A 13324-nucleotide genomic window follows, 5' to 3' on the forward strand; every position below is an offset into this window, starting at 1 on the left:
ATTATGGAGGACAGATGGAAAAAAAAATCTATTAAAAGTACATTTAATTTTGAATAGAAACATTTTTGCAATACTCTTCTATTAGCAAAACTTCTTCAAGTAGAATGTAATGCTAAGACTAGCACCTGTGATTTGTACCCCCCCCCCAAAAGGTGTTAAAGTAGCACTCGGGAGCCCCTGTGTGAATATCGCTGCTGGTTGGGTCAGGGGCAGTTTCAACTCGGGAACAAGCAGTCCTCCTCTGCTGGTCCCAAACAGTACTTTATCTAGGTGTTATGCCTACTTGCAGGAGACACAAAGTCACTATTTTTATAATTAAATGCTGTAACAAATTAGAGTATGTCATTACTCAACCATAATGGCCCTTTAAAGGGCCACTAAACCCAAAATATTTATTTCATGATTCAGATAGAGAATAGAAATTTAAACAACATTACAATTTACTTCTATTATTTATTTTGCCAATTTTTTTAGATATCCTTAGTTGAAGAAAAAGCAATGCACATGGTGAGCCAATCACACGAGACTTCTATGTGCAGCAACCAATCAGCAGCTCCGGAGCATATCTAGATATGCTTTTCAGCAAAGAATATCAAGAGAATAAAACAAATTAGATAATATAAGTAAATTAGAAAGATGTTTAAAATGGCATTCTCTTTCTAAATCATGAAAGAAAAAGTTTGGGTGTCATGTCCCTTTAAGTCTACGACACAACACACCACCAACAGCTCTGTGAGCAGGCATGGTGTATGTATCCTCATCTTCTAGTCACATGTAGCATATGTGCATTTTTACTAGAGGAATTTTTCTCAGTTGAAGCATCTTGCAAAAAAATGCTTTTAATTGAAATTAAAATGCATTCATTTATAATTCAATTTTTACCACCCTTTAAACCATTAAGCCAATTGGACGTAGGTGCTACGTTGCACAAATCTTTTTAAAAATTAGGAGCCAATAAGAATATTTAGGAGCCAGACACAGTGGTATTTGGATGAGTGTAGAATAACCCAAAAAGTTTGGAGCTAGGGGTATAATTTTTGTCACAGGAGCGAGCTGCACTTAATCTTATGGCGCGGTCGGGCCGGGTTGTGACTATAGAGCTGGCCCGATGCGCTGAGTAAATATAACAGACCCGCTCAGGGAATATTAGGTTTTAGAAATGTTTGGCTAATATAATGTTATATAAATCTGCACTATGTGCAGAATTATAGAACATTATTTTTAAAGTTTACTGACACTAAGTCACACGAAGAAGAAATAAGAGACCCATATTGCGAAGGACATGAAAGTCTAAATTAAAATGTCATGATTTAGTGTGTAGGCTATTACAAAACTTTCTACTTTACCTCTGTCTCCTTTCCATTATAGCAGGGAGTCTACAAATCTGTTTAAAAATTAGGAGGCAGTAAGAATATTTAGTAGCCAGTAAGAATATTTAGTAGCCAGTCATACAGTTGTGCAAAAGTGTGCGTGCGTCAGTTAATCCCTAGGTTAGATGAGCCAAGCATACTGAGGTAGGCTAAAGAGTATGCACGTGACTTGAGTACTGTATGAATAACATTGTTTATGTATATATCAGCTGCCATAAGGGCTCCATGCGAGTCTGCTTCCCGCAACGATGACCGCTGCTTCTTATATCACCGTCAGGTCGAAGCCGCGCAGACAGGTTTTCAAGTTGAAACTTTGCACAGAATTGAGTACATCTGGCCCATGGCACGCAAGACGTGCATGCTCCTGAGTCTGTTGAAAGTTTAAGGTTTACTTCCATGTGCTTTTAATAGAAAGAATCAACATATTAGAAGCTAGGTGCGGTAAGAGGTTTCTTACCTCATAATGAATAGCACTCCACATACATAAATACATGTATTTACCAGATTAAAAGGGACATTCCGGTCAAAATTTAAATGCACATAAATGAATTAGATCTTTGAATAGAAACATATTTGCGATATACAAGTATTGGCAAAAATGCTTCTAGTAAAATGTATCACTGTTTTAGTGTAAGCATTTTTTCTCTGCACGTGCATAATACAGGGCTCGACAAACCCAGGAGCCTGGGAGCCACTGGCTCCTAGAATTTTAACCCTGGCTCCTAACTTTTTTGGTTATTCTCCATATATCTATATACAAATCCCACTGTCTGGCTCCTAAAAATATGTCTGGCTCCTAAATATTCTTACTGGCTCCTAATTTTTAAACAGATTTGTCAAGCACTGGCATAATAGCTAGATATTCTCTGTACACCAGCGTACCAGTAGGGATTTTATCGTGTCAGCAATTAACAAATTGAGTCACTAACAGATCATAAAAGCACCTTAGGTTCTCTGAGCAAGTGCATGGGGCATACTTAAATACACTTTTGAAACAGCTATAGCTTTTATTAGAAGCAGTTTTGCTAATGCATGTATATTACAAAAATGTTTCTATTCACAACTGAAATGCATCCATGTGGATTCAGATTTGGCTGGAATGTCCCTTTAAGAAGGTGAGACACCAATCATTTCCTTCACCAGATGCCCAGCAAACAGGTATATAATGTGGTATTACACTTTTTTGTTTTATTAAAGTGAAGATTTTCTGTTATAACAGTTCTTTAGTGTAATTACTCCTATGGAGAAGAATGACATATTATAAAAGGAACCTCAACATTCTATACAACCAATGTGATATGTAAACCAGGGCATGATAACATTCAGGAGCTACCAATGGGCCTGCAATTTTACTCCTAGCTACTAACTTTTTGGCTTATTCTGCTTACACCTGAACTTTCCAATTTACTTCCATTATCAAATTTGCTTTGTACTCTTGGTACCCTTTGCTGAAGAGTAAAAGAGCGTGCATGTGTCTTTATGAATCTATGGCAGCAATATTTGCAACTATGTATAACATTGTCATACACACTGTTGCAAACACTGCCACCATATGATGAAAGACAATAGCACAGTCATGGCAAACCTATGGCACGTGTTCCACAGCTGGCACGCAGAGGCCTCTTGGCACACAAGCCCTGGGCCACCATCAGGGGGTGAAAGGCACAGGAAGCTTCTCGGTTAAACAAGGACAAATGAGGCAATAATAGATCACACGCAGAGTGTTGCTTCAGACATGCACACTCCTAGCCAGGTATGGTGGGTGTGACCGACAGCAGCAAGCTGGAGGAGGTGGGCATGTCTCACGGCCACCTGAGTTTATCTAGACCCCCCACCAGAAAACATGACGGCTGAGAGGCAGCCCAAGGAGGTGGAGATGATGACAGACTGCGACTACAGCAAAGTGAGGGGACAGGCGGCACAGACAAGGTAAGTGCAGACCACAGGTTGTAGCTAGTAACAGCTCACATAGCATGGCGGCTTTGTGTGCACAGGTTCACAGCTGCCTCATTCCTGTGTCTAGAGCTACAGCTGAAGGGATAAAGTTATGTGTGCATAGGCCTCTCTGCTCTGTATGGCCTGTGCAAGAATAATAAAGCTACAGCTGAGTATGGCTCCCATCACAGCTTGCCCAGAGTCTAAGTCAGTGATGGCGAACCTATAGACTTGTGTTATTTATACAAATGGACATTTTTCGCTCTGCATAAAACACTCATCAGCAAAGCTATAGTGCAACAATTTGTCTGATAGATTACAAATTTGTAATACTTTCTATGGGCTTCATTTATTTGGTTCTTCAATATTCAGTTGGTATAGGACTAGGAGCTACAGCGCCTATAGCATGATCCAGAGTTCACTTAGGATTACAATTTAACTAAAGATAAAAAAAAACTAAGCAAAATTGGGAAAATAGCTAAATTGGAAAGTTGTTTAAAATGTCATGCTCTGTCCAATACATTTAAGTTAAATTGTGACTTTCTGTATGCAAAACAATTGTTGACATAGGAACAGGAAGTGTTTTCTTGTATACACTATACAACCCATACAGCTCTGTGGAGGGACAGTCACATGTTTCCACGAGTTTGTAAACAAAAATTTGAACAGATTTTTATATTACTCTTACTAAGATAATGCTTTAATATATATGATATACAAAGTCTACACACCCCAGGTAAAATGTCAGGTTTCTGTGATGTAAAAAAAATGAGACAAAGATAAATCATTTCAGAACTTTTTCCACCTTTAATGTGACCTATAAACTCAATTGAAAAACAAACTGAAATCTTTTAGGTGGAGGGAAGAAAACAAAAAAAAAAACTAAAATAATGTGGTTGCATAAGTGTGCACACCCTCTTATAACTGGGAATGTAACTGTGTTCAGAATTAAAGGATTACTTTCTGTTATAAAATTTTTAAGCTAAACAACTAACATATTAAAGTTAATAAACATTAATTAAAACCTACTGACCTATATTTTCTCCAAAATGAAGTTTCATAACGTTCTAAAAGTTAGATCTTTTATTCGCCGATGATGTCACGTTATCCTGCCCACTATTTTCAGCACTCCATGTTCAAAATACTTAAACCAACAACTTTGTGTTTAAAGCGCCATTTTGAAACCTAAGTTTTGTATACGGATTGGTACAGAGCAAAGGATACCCACTGAGTGGGTTTGGAAAACAATTAAAATTTGCAGACAAGATTTCTGATATACGGTAGAGATATGTTAATGAAATGCTATTGATAAAAAGCGTATTTGGGGTAGTTAGTAACAGGCATAGAAAAAATTTACTAACAGTGGCCCTTTAAGCAATCACATTCAAAATCATGTTAAATAAGAGTCATCACACACCTGCCATCATTTAAAGTGCCTCTGATTAACCCCAAATAAAGATCAGCTGCTCTAGTTGGACTTTCCTGAAATTTTCTTTGTTGCATCCCACAGCAAAAGCCATGGTACACAGAGAGCTTCCAAAGCATCAGAGGGATCTCATTGTTAAAAGGTATCAGTCAGGAGAAGGGTACAAAAGAATTTCCAAGGCATTAGATATACCTTGGAACACAGTGAAGATAGTCATCATCAAGTGGAGAAAATATGGCACAACAGTGACATTACTAAGAACTGGATCTCCCTCCAAAATTGATGAAAAGACGAAAAGAAAACTGGTCTGGGAGGCTGTCAAGAGGCCTACAGCAACATTAAAGGAGCTGCAGGAATATCTGGCAAGTACTGGCTGTGTGGTACATGTGACAACAATCTCAATTCTTCATATGTCTGGGCTTCATATTTCTGGGTAGAGTGGCAAGACGAAAGCCTTTTCTTACGAAGAAAAACATCCAAGCCAGGCTACATTTTGCAAAAACACACCTGAAGTCTCCTAAAAGCATGTGGGAAAAGGTGTTATGGTCTGATGAAACCAAGGTTGAACTTTTTGGCCATAATTCCAAAAAATATGTTTGGCGCAAAAACAACACTGCACATCACCAAAAGAACACCATTCCCACAGTTCCAAATACCAGTCAATACTGGCATAAAACCTTCAGGCTTCTGCTAGAAAGCTGAACATGACAAGGAACTTCATCTTTCAGCATGACAACGACCCAAAGCATACATCCAAATCAACAAAGGAATGGCTTCACCAGAAGAAGATTAAAGTTTTGGAATGGCCCAGACAGAGCCCAGACCTGAATCCAATCGAATATCTGTGGGGTGATCTGAAGAGGGCTGTGCATAGGAGATGCCCTCGCAATCTGACAGATTTGGAGTGTTTTTGCAAAGAAGAGTGGGCAAATCTTGCCAAGTCAAAATGTGCCATGCCGATAGACTCATACCCAAAAAGACTGCGCTGTAATAAAATCAAAAGGTCCTTCAACAAAGTATTAGTTTAAGGATGTGCACACTTATGCAATCATATATTTTATTTTTATATTTTTTCTTCCCTCTACCTAAAATATTGAGTTGTACAGTTCATAGGTCACATTAAAGTTGGAAAAAGTTCTGAGATGATTTATCTTTGTCTCATTTTTTTACATCACAGAAACCTGACATTTTAACAGGGGTGTGTAGAGAAAAAAAAAAAATATAATAATAAATATATATATATACACATATACACACACATACACTTTAAATGGACATTTTGATGAAAAAGTATAAACTAAATTTTATCAGCCTGTAATTTGTGTATTACTCATCCTAGATACTGTATAGGTTTAAATCCCGCAAAGAGGTTAAAACATAGGTAACGTCCAAATAGCATTGCAGCTCCAGAGAAGAACACGGTCAGTGAGCCAATCAGTAGTGCCAGTCACATGTAGTAGCCAATTCTAAATTATTTATAAAACAATTAAAATACCTCAATGTCTAAAACAGATCAGAATTCTGCTTTCAGTTTAAAAAACAAAAACGTCATGTCTGCCACACTAAAACCATGCAGGATAAAGGTGGTTTTACCTTAGACTACCTTTTTTTTATTCACATCACATTGTATGTAAAATGTATCAATCCCTACAGTACACCATTAATAAACAAATTCTATGACACTTTTCTGGAAACGGATTGACTTCTCTCTTTTTACTTCAACGTGTATCCATCCTTCAAAAAACAGAAGAAACCTGCATGTCTGTGTGAATGTACTTGTGAAGGGCCACTTGTCGGGGCAGGATAACAATACTGATGCACTTCACTGGTAGTCTGACTATCAATGATTTGTCTAGGAATCGCCAATACCACCAATATTCTAAAAGGATAAAGAAGCATTATAGTGGGGGGGGAGGCATGTTATTATTTGTTAGAGCATGCCATTTTAGCAATAGTGACCCTGCAGCTCTGTGTGTTTAACCCCTGTAAAGGGAGCCACAGAGAACTGCTGGTCGCAAGCAGAAACAAACAGTTGGGTAATTAACAGCTTTGTTTCACTTTAATAAATGAACATGGCTGAGAAGCAGTTAAGTGAGTGCACATTTGTGCAGCAGGGAAGAGTCACTAGTTATGTTTTATTACTTAGGTGGCCTAAACCTGGATAATTTTAAAGCTTCCAATGTAAAGAAAACCCAATATAATAATCCAGGCCACTGCTAGCATTTACAAACAAAAGTATAGAGAGATACACACATAGATAGATAGATAGATAGATAGATAGATAGATAGATAGATAGATGATAGATAGATAGATACACACACACATATATACACACACACAGAAATAACACAATTAGGCACACTCACTAGATTTTAGCCAACAAAGTGATCAAATTATTTTACCGATACTTTATGTGATATACAAATGTCCTTTTCCTAATTTCTTATTGCTACTATGTGAGGTAGCTGCTCTTGGAGGGAGAATTTACAGTTGGAACACACAATTTTAGACACATTTTTAGGAAGACATCTTAAAATAAAAAAAATAAAAAATAAGTTGAAATTAAACCGTACAACATAACTATTATAATATGAAATTTCAAATGTAACACTAATGAGAGTGAAAAACTTCCTAGTATGATGATTCCTCAACATGAAGTGTAAACTAGGGCTTGTGATGTAATGAGAATCGGACAAGATTTATTATGTATCCCATTCACTGTCCTCAGGAGAAGGTAATTATAGCTTAGTGTCTTCTACGTATGTTGCTTACTCAGTTATCTACTTCTGTTATTAGCATAAATTCTTATAAACACTCCCTAATGGTGAAGCAGAACAGGAAGAAGTTACAGTAGTGAATGACATACTCGTCTAAGCCACAAAACCATAACATACCACACTCAAGTATTGCTGATTTATACAGAGGACCAACACAAATAGTTGTATTCTGTGTTAAAGTGCACCGATTTACCCTCAAAGTCATTAAAACACAGCCCTTGTTCTGACCTCCTTGCATTGATCACAGCTTCAGGAGACATTAAAACTTTAAAAGGGACAGTAAAGTCAAAATTAAAGGGCCAGTCTACAATAGAAAATTTCTTGTTTAAAAGATAAATACCTGTAATTACCCAGTTTTGCATAAACACTGTGATATTAATATACACTTTTACCTCTGGAATCACCTTGTATCTAAGCATCTTCTGACAGCCCCCTGAGCACATAACTTTTTATTTATTATCTATTGACTTTCATTTAGTACTGTGTTGTGTTAAATCTTAAATAACTATTCGTTATCTATATGGCCCACATGAACTAGCAGTCTCCGGCTGGGGGGGGGGAGTGATTAAGAGGCCGTCTATAGTGTTTCAGAAACAGGCAGAAATTTGGAGGTTTAAATGTTGTAAAGTATATTAATATAAAAAATATTGGTTGTGCGAAGCTGGGGAATGGGTAGTATAGTAAAGGCATTATCTATCTTTTTAAACAATTACAGTTTAAGTGTAGACTGTCCCTTTAAACAGTCATGTTTCAGAAAGGGCATGCAAATTTTAAACAACTCTTCAATTTACTTTTATCATCAAATTTGCTTTGTTCCCTTTGTATTCTTTGTTGAAAGCTAAACCTAGGTAGGCTCATATGCCAATTTCTAAGCCCTTGAAGTCCACAACTCTTAGCAGTGCATTGTATTAGCTTTTAACAGTTAGTGCTAGTTCAAGTGTGCCATATTGGTAACATTGTGCTCACTCCCATGGAGCTATGCATAACTCAGCACCGACTGGCTAAAATGCAAGTTTTTCAAAAGCACTGAGATAAGGGGGCAGTCTGCAGAGGCATAGATACAAGGCAATCAGAGGGGGAAAAGTAGCAGCGTTGGTTATGCAAAACTGGGGAATATATAAAAGGGATTATCTATCTTTTTTTTTTTAAACAAACATTTTCAAATAGACTTTCCCTTTAAGTCCAACTAAATTTCTCAAGATATGTGTTGCACTCCAATGGTAAGACAAAGTAACACTGAACCATCACTATGACAGGTCAGGTATATTGTATGACATAAGGAGTGTATGATATATATATATATATATATATATATATATATATATATATAAAACCAAATTATTTAAAATGATCAACAAATCCTGGAAGACGCAGGTCCCAGAATATATATTTTTTTGGCTATGCAAATATATGAAATGGGGTTTAACCATTTAATGTCGTTATTTTACGTCATAATTACACTGGGCTTTAGAACCGTTATGACTGAATAGAACGTCATAGCCAACGGCTGTCCTGAAGCCTTCTGTGCTTACAGGATTTGATCGCGGTCTGGAGGGCGTTCCTAGGGTTGTAGGGACGCCCCAGACGCGATCCAATAATTGAAATCTCGCGATTGTGTGCACGATCGCATGGTTTCAATTTGTCTACATGTAGACACTTTAACCCAGTCACGAAAGGGTTAACTATCTCATCTGTATAATTTTACTTAGTTTTGTAGCTTATCAAAAGCTAAAATGTTACAATTAATGAAAGTAACAATACAAAAATGTGAACACCTGCAGTTAAAAGGACATTGCAGACAAAATTGGAATCCACATGGATGCTTTTCAGTTTTTAATAGAAGCATTTTTTGTAACGTACTGTACATGTATTAACAAAAATGCTTCTGATAAAAGCTATAGCTGTTAAAAAGTGTATTTAAAGGGACAGTCTATGCCAGAATGTTTATGGTTTTAAAAGATAGATAATCCTTTTATTAGCCATTCCCTAGTTTAGCATAAACAGCTATATTAATACACTTTTTACCTCTGAGTACCTTGTATCTAAGCCTCTGCAAACTGCCCCCTTATTTCAGTTCTTTTGACAGACTTGTATTTTAGCCAATCAGTGCTGACTCCTAGGTACTCCATGTACGTGAGCACAGTGTTATCTATTTGAGACACATGAACTAACACCCGCTAGGGGAGATTAACTCAAAATGCATTCAGATAAGAGGCGGCCATCAAGGTCTAAGAAATTAGCATATGAACCTCCTAGGTTTAGCTTTCAACTAAGAATACCAAGAGAACAAAGCAAAATTGGTGATAAAAGAAAATTGGAAAGTAGTTTAAAATTGCATGCCCTGTCTGAATCATGGACTAGACTGTCCCTTTAAGTATGCACCGTGCAACAACATTTTAAACAGCACTTACTCAGAAAGCCTAAGGTGCTTGTACCATCTGGTAATGACTCCATTTATTAATTGCAGACATGATACAAGCCCCACTGACACTATGAGCAGCAGCAGTATTTAAAATGCTGATGCACTGAGAAAATCTAGCTATGCCTCACATGCACAGAAAAATGTTGGCAATAAAACAGTGATAACTTTTACTAGAAGCATTTTTGCCAATACGTTTCTATTTAAAGAAATAATTCATCTATGTGCATTTAATTTTGGACCGGAATGTTCCTTTATAAATAAGCTTTTTGTGAAAACCTTTTTAGCAGGAGGCCACTTGTTGGTATAACTGAAGGACGTTCAACAGTGAGAAACTCACTCACATGTGTAACCCTGGCATGCTTACATGGGTTTGCATCATGCTAAATGTGCCATTCTACAAGAAACAAATCCCACAATGTGTTATGAGAGGATCTTCCACTAGAGAAAACAAGCCCTTGGGGTGCACTGGCTGGCAAATCTTACAGACAGCTACCATTATTATGCTACACATGAACATGTCAACTTCCAACCACCACACAATAACAATCACCAACCATCTCTACAGACATCATGAAATGAATCCAATTAAATTCCACTTCCGAATACTTCTAAAGAGTATGAAGTCACCAGCAGTACTCATCATTACCAGTACCAGTGTTCAGACAGTTCCAGTATCATGTCCAACCTTACCAGCACTCATAACAACCCTAAGTTACACTTTACTCCTCATCATATGCCATATAGTATAAACCATAGTGTCAGAGCCAGATTACAGCCTTATCAATACGTGCACAGCTGTAACATTGAAAGAAGTGAGCCAAAAGATTTGTTTTAACTTCCAGAACGATGTTTGGGAAACTGTAAGCCAATAGGCCCAGGGATAATAAGACAGGCCCCTATCATTACATAGTGCCCATTATGGAACTGTACTCATTCCTGCAGCAACTTCTAAACCCTCAGAGTGCCAGTGAGGCTGGCAAAGCAATACTATGCAGAGTTACAGGCAAATCTGGCACCACAGACTTATCTAGACCTGAGCATGTACAGAGGAATTGCATCTTACAACATCGCCATAAGTCATGGGCCTGCTACATAGTAATCACCCCTATGCTCTGAACCTAAAACTGGGTCTAATCTCTGTGCAAGTGTCCACTCTGTATCATAGGGCCTTAGCTCCTGTCTCGGTCATAACAAGCTATATGTCTCTTAATGTTTTCGACTTCTGACTATTTTAGAGTGGGCCTATGGGGGGAAAAAACACTAAGGTAACCAAGCTGAAAGTACCGAGGGAAACGTGGGCCCCCCGACTTTCTACTCTAACCCCCAGTGCGGGGAGGGGGAAGAGAAAGGAGCAGCGACCCTCCCCCGCCTCCTCCCTCTCCGCCGCCCACGGAGAGACTGAGTGAGAGAAGCTAGACGAGTCCGCGAGACCACCCCCAGTAGTGCGCGAGACAGCGGCGCCCGCGAGGCCATTCTGCACCCCTCATAATAAATATATACACACACACCACCAACCGTCACTTACCGGCACGCGCCTCGGGCTGTACCAAGTGAGGCGAATCGAGAAAGCCAGTGAATGAGACAGGGGAGGCCAGGTCAGGGATAGTAGGTATAGTCGTATCGTTGATACCGATCTGCCAGGGTCCCTCGGTTTTTTTTTATCCTCACACCAGGTAATACAAGATGGTCGGCGGTAGCTTTAATCTCCCGCAGCTACACAGAAGCTCCATTGTCTTTTTTTTTCTCCCCCTTTACCAATATTACCACCACCACCTTCTTGTTCTTCTGCCCTCCCCCTTTCCGGCTCCTGAAAGTGGTGCCTTCCTCCTCCCCTATCCTCAGCGCTGCTTCGTGCGAAGTGTAGCCACGCCCCTTTCACGGGATAGCCACGCCCCGTCTCACTTGATCTTCCTTTCTCTATCCCCACTCATTTCTATCGTTCCCCATACTCCCTCCACATGAACATTCCACTCCTATCTCTGCCCCCTTGTGCCCGTGACGAGTGGTACCGCCCACCTCCTTATTCCCAGTTGAAGAGGCGCCTTTCTCTCCTCCTCCTCGGGGGGCGTGTGGTACCGCCCACCCCATTGCTCCCCCTTCACACCAACCCCAGTTGGGTCTCCGCTGCTCTTAAAGTGACAGCACCTCCCCCTCTCTAGCAAGCAGTGCTGACAACTGCACAGATTTGTCCCTTAGCGCAGGACACGTTTTTTTTTGCTACAGTCATAAATAAAGAGACTATTCCCACACATATATTCCCACAACATATCAGCTAAATAATACAAATGTCCACGTTCAAAAATAGTTGTTCGTAAGTGTGTTGCAAACCATCAAAATCTGAAGTAAGGATTTGCAAAGTAAAACATTTCTATGTAATCATGCATTACATAATGAGCTAAAATGTCATTTTTAATTACCAAAATTTGATCACATGGTTAATTAAAGATATTTTTAAGGCACTTTAAAAAAAAAAAAAAAAAAAAACTTTATTTCATATTTGCTATACGATATTAGTCTACTTTCCAAATCATTTTACCTCAAACAAATAGCACAGGTTCGAACCCATTATAGTCATTTTCATGTCATTGTGCATGCACACTGACAGACAAGGCCTGAGCCAGCGGTCATTTTATGTCATGTTGTCTTCCAACCTCTATGCTCTCTAAATGTTTGATTTATTAAATCTATTACAAATCCCTGGTTGTCTGAGGTCCTATGACCACTCTAAGGGCTAGATTTATCAAGCCCCTACGGCAGCAAGTTCTCACAAGAACTCGCTCGCTGTGATTCATCAAGCAGCGGTCACCAGACTGCTGCTTCCCTAAGCTCTTCGCCACCTCTAAGGTGGCGAAATTCAATCTCCTCGGTCGAGTCCGACCGAGGAGATTGACAGCTCCTGCGCGGGCAGGGGGCGGGATTGCACGGGAGCGCAAAATTGCGCTTGTGTGCAATGTTGATTACCTACGGGTAATTTCGCCCCGCCACAGGCGAGCTGAGGCGTACAGGGGCGCGTATACGTGCCCCTGTACGCCTCAGCTATGATAAATCTAGCCCTAAGTATCCCTGGCATCCAGATGTAAGAGAGACATACAGTTTATGGGGTGAATATGAGCTAAAACCATTATGGTTTATATGATCATCCCTATGGGGCAAATTTATCAAATGTCTGTCCGACATGATCCGATCAGTGGTTCATGTCAGACAGACATCGCTGAATGCAGACATCATACGCTCTCCACATTCAGCATTGCACAAGCAGCTCTGGTGAACTGCTGGTGCAATGCCGCCCCTTGCAGATTCGCGGCCAATCGGCCACTAGCAGGGGGTGTCAATCAACTCGATCGTATCTGATCGGGTTGATTGCTGTCCGCGGCCACAGAGCAGACAGACAGG

At 39.3% G+C, this 13324-nt stretch overlaps 1 protein-coding gene across 1 annotated transcript in view; it reads right to left on the reverse strand.

Moving 5' to 3' along the window:
- Positions 1-12126, reverse strand: part of BCL9 (BCL9 transcription coactivator) — a 346838-nt gene extending 334712 nt beyond the window's left edge. The window contains 1 exon segment of the mRNA XM_053705893.1: positions 11457-12126. The gene's annotated coding sequence lies outside the window, so the exon portion shown is untranslated.
- Between the last annotated feature and the right edge of the window lie 1198 nt (positions 12127-13324).

This window comes from Bombina bombina, chromosome 3, assembly GCF_027579735.1.
Source record: "Bombina bombina isolate aBomBom1 chromosome 3, aBomBom1.pri, whole genome shotgun sequence".
Lineage (NCBI taxonomy): Eukaryota > Metazoa > Chordata > Amphibia > Anura > Bombinatoridae > Bombina > Bombina bombina.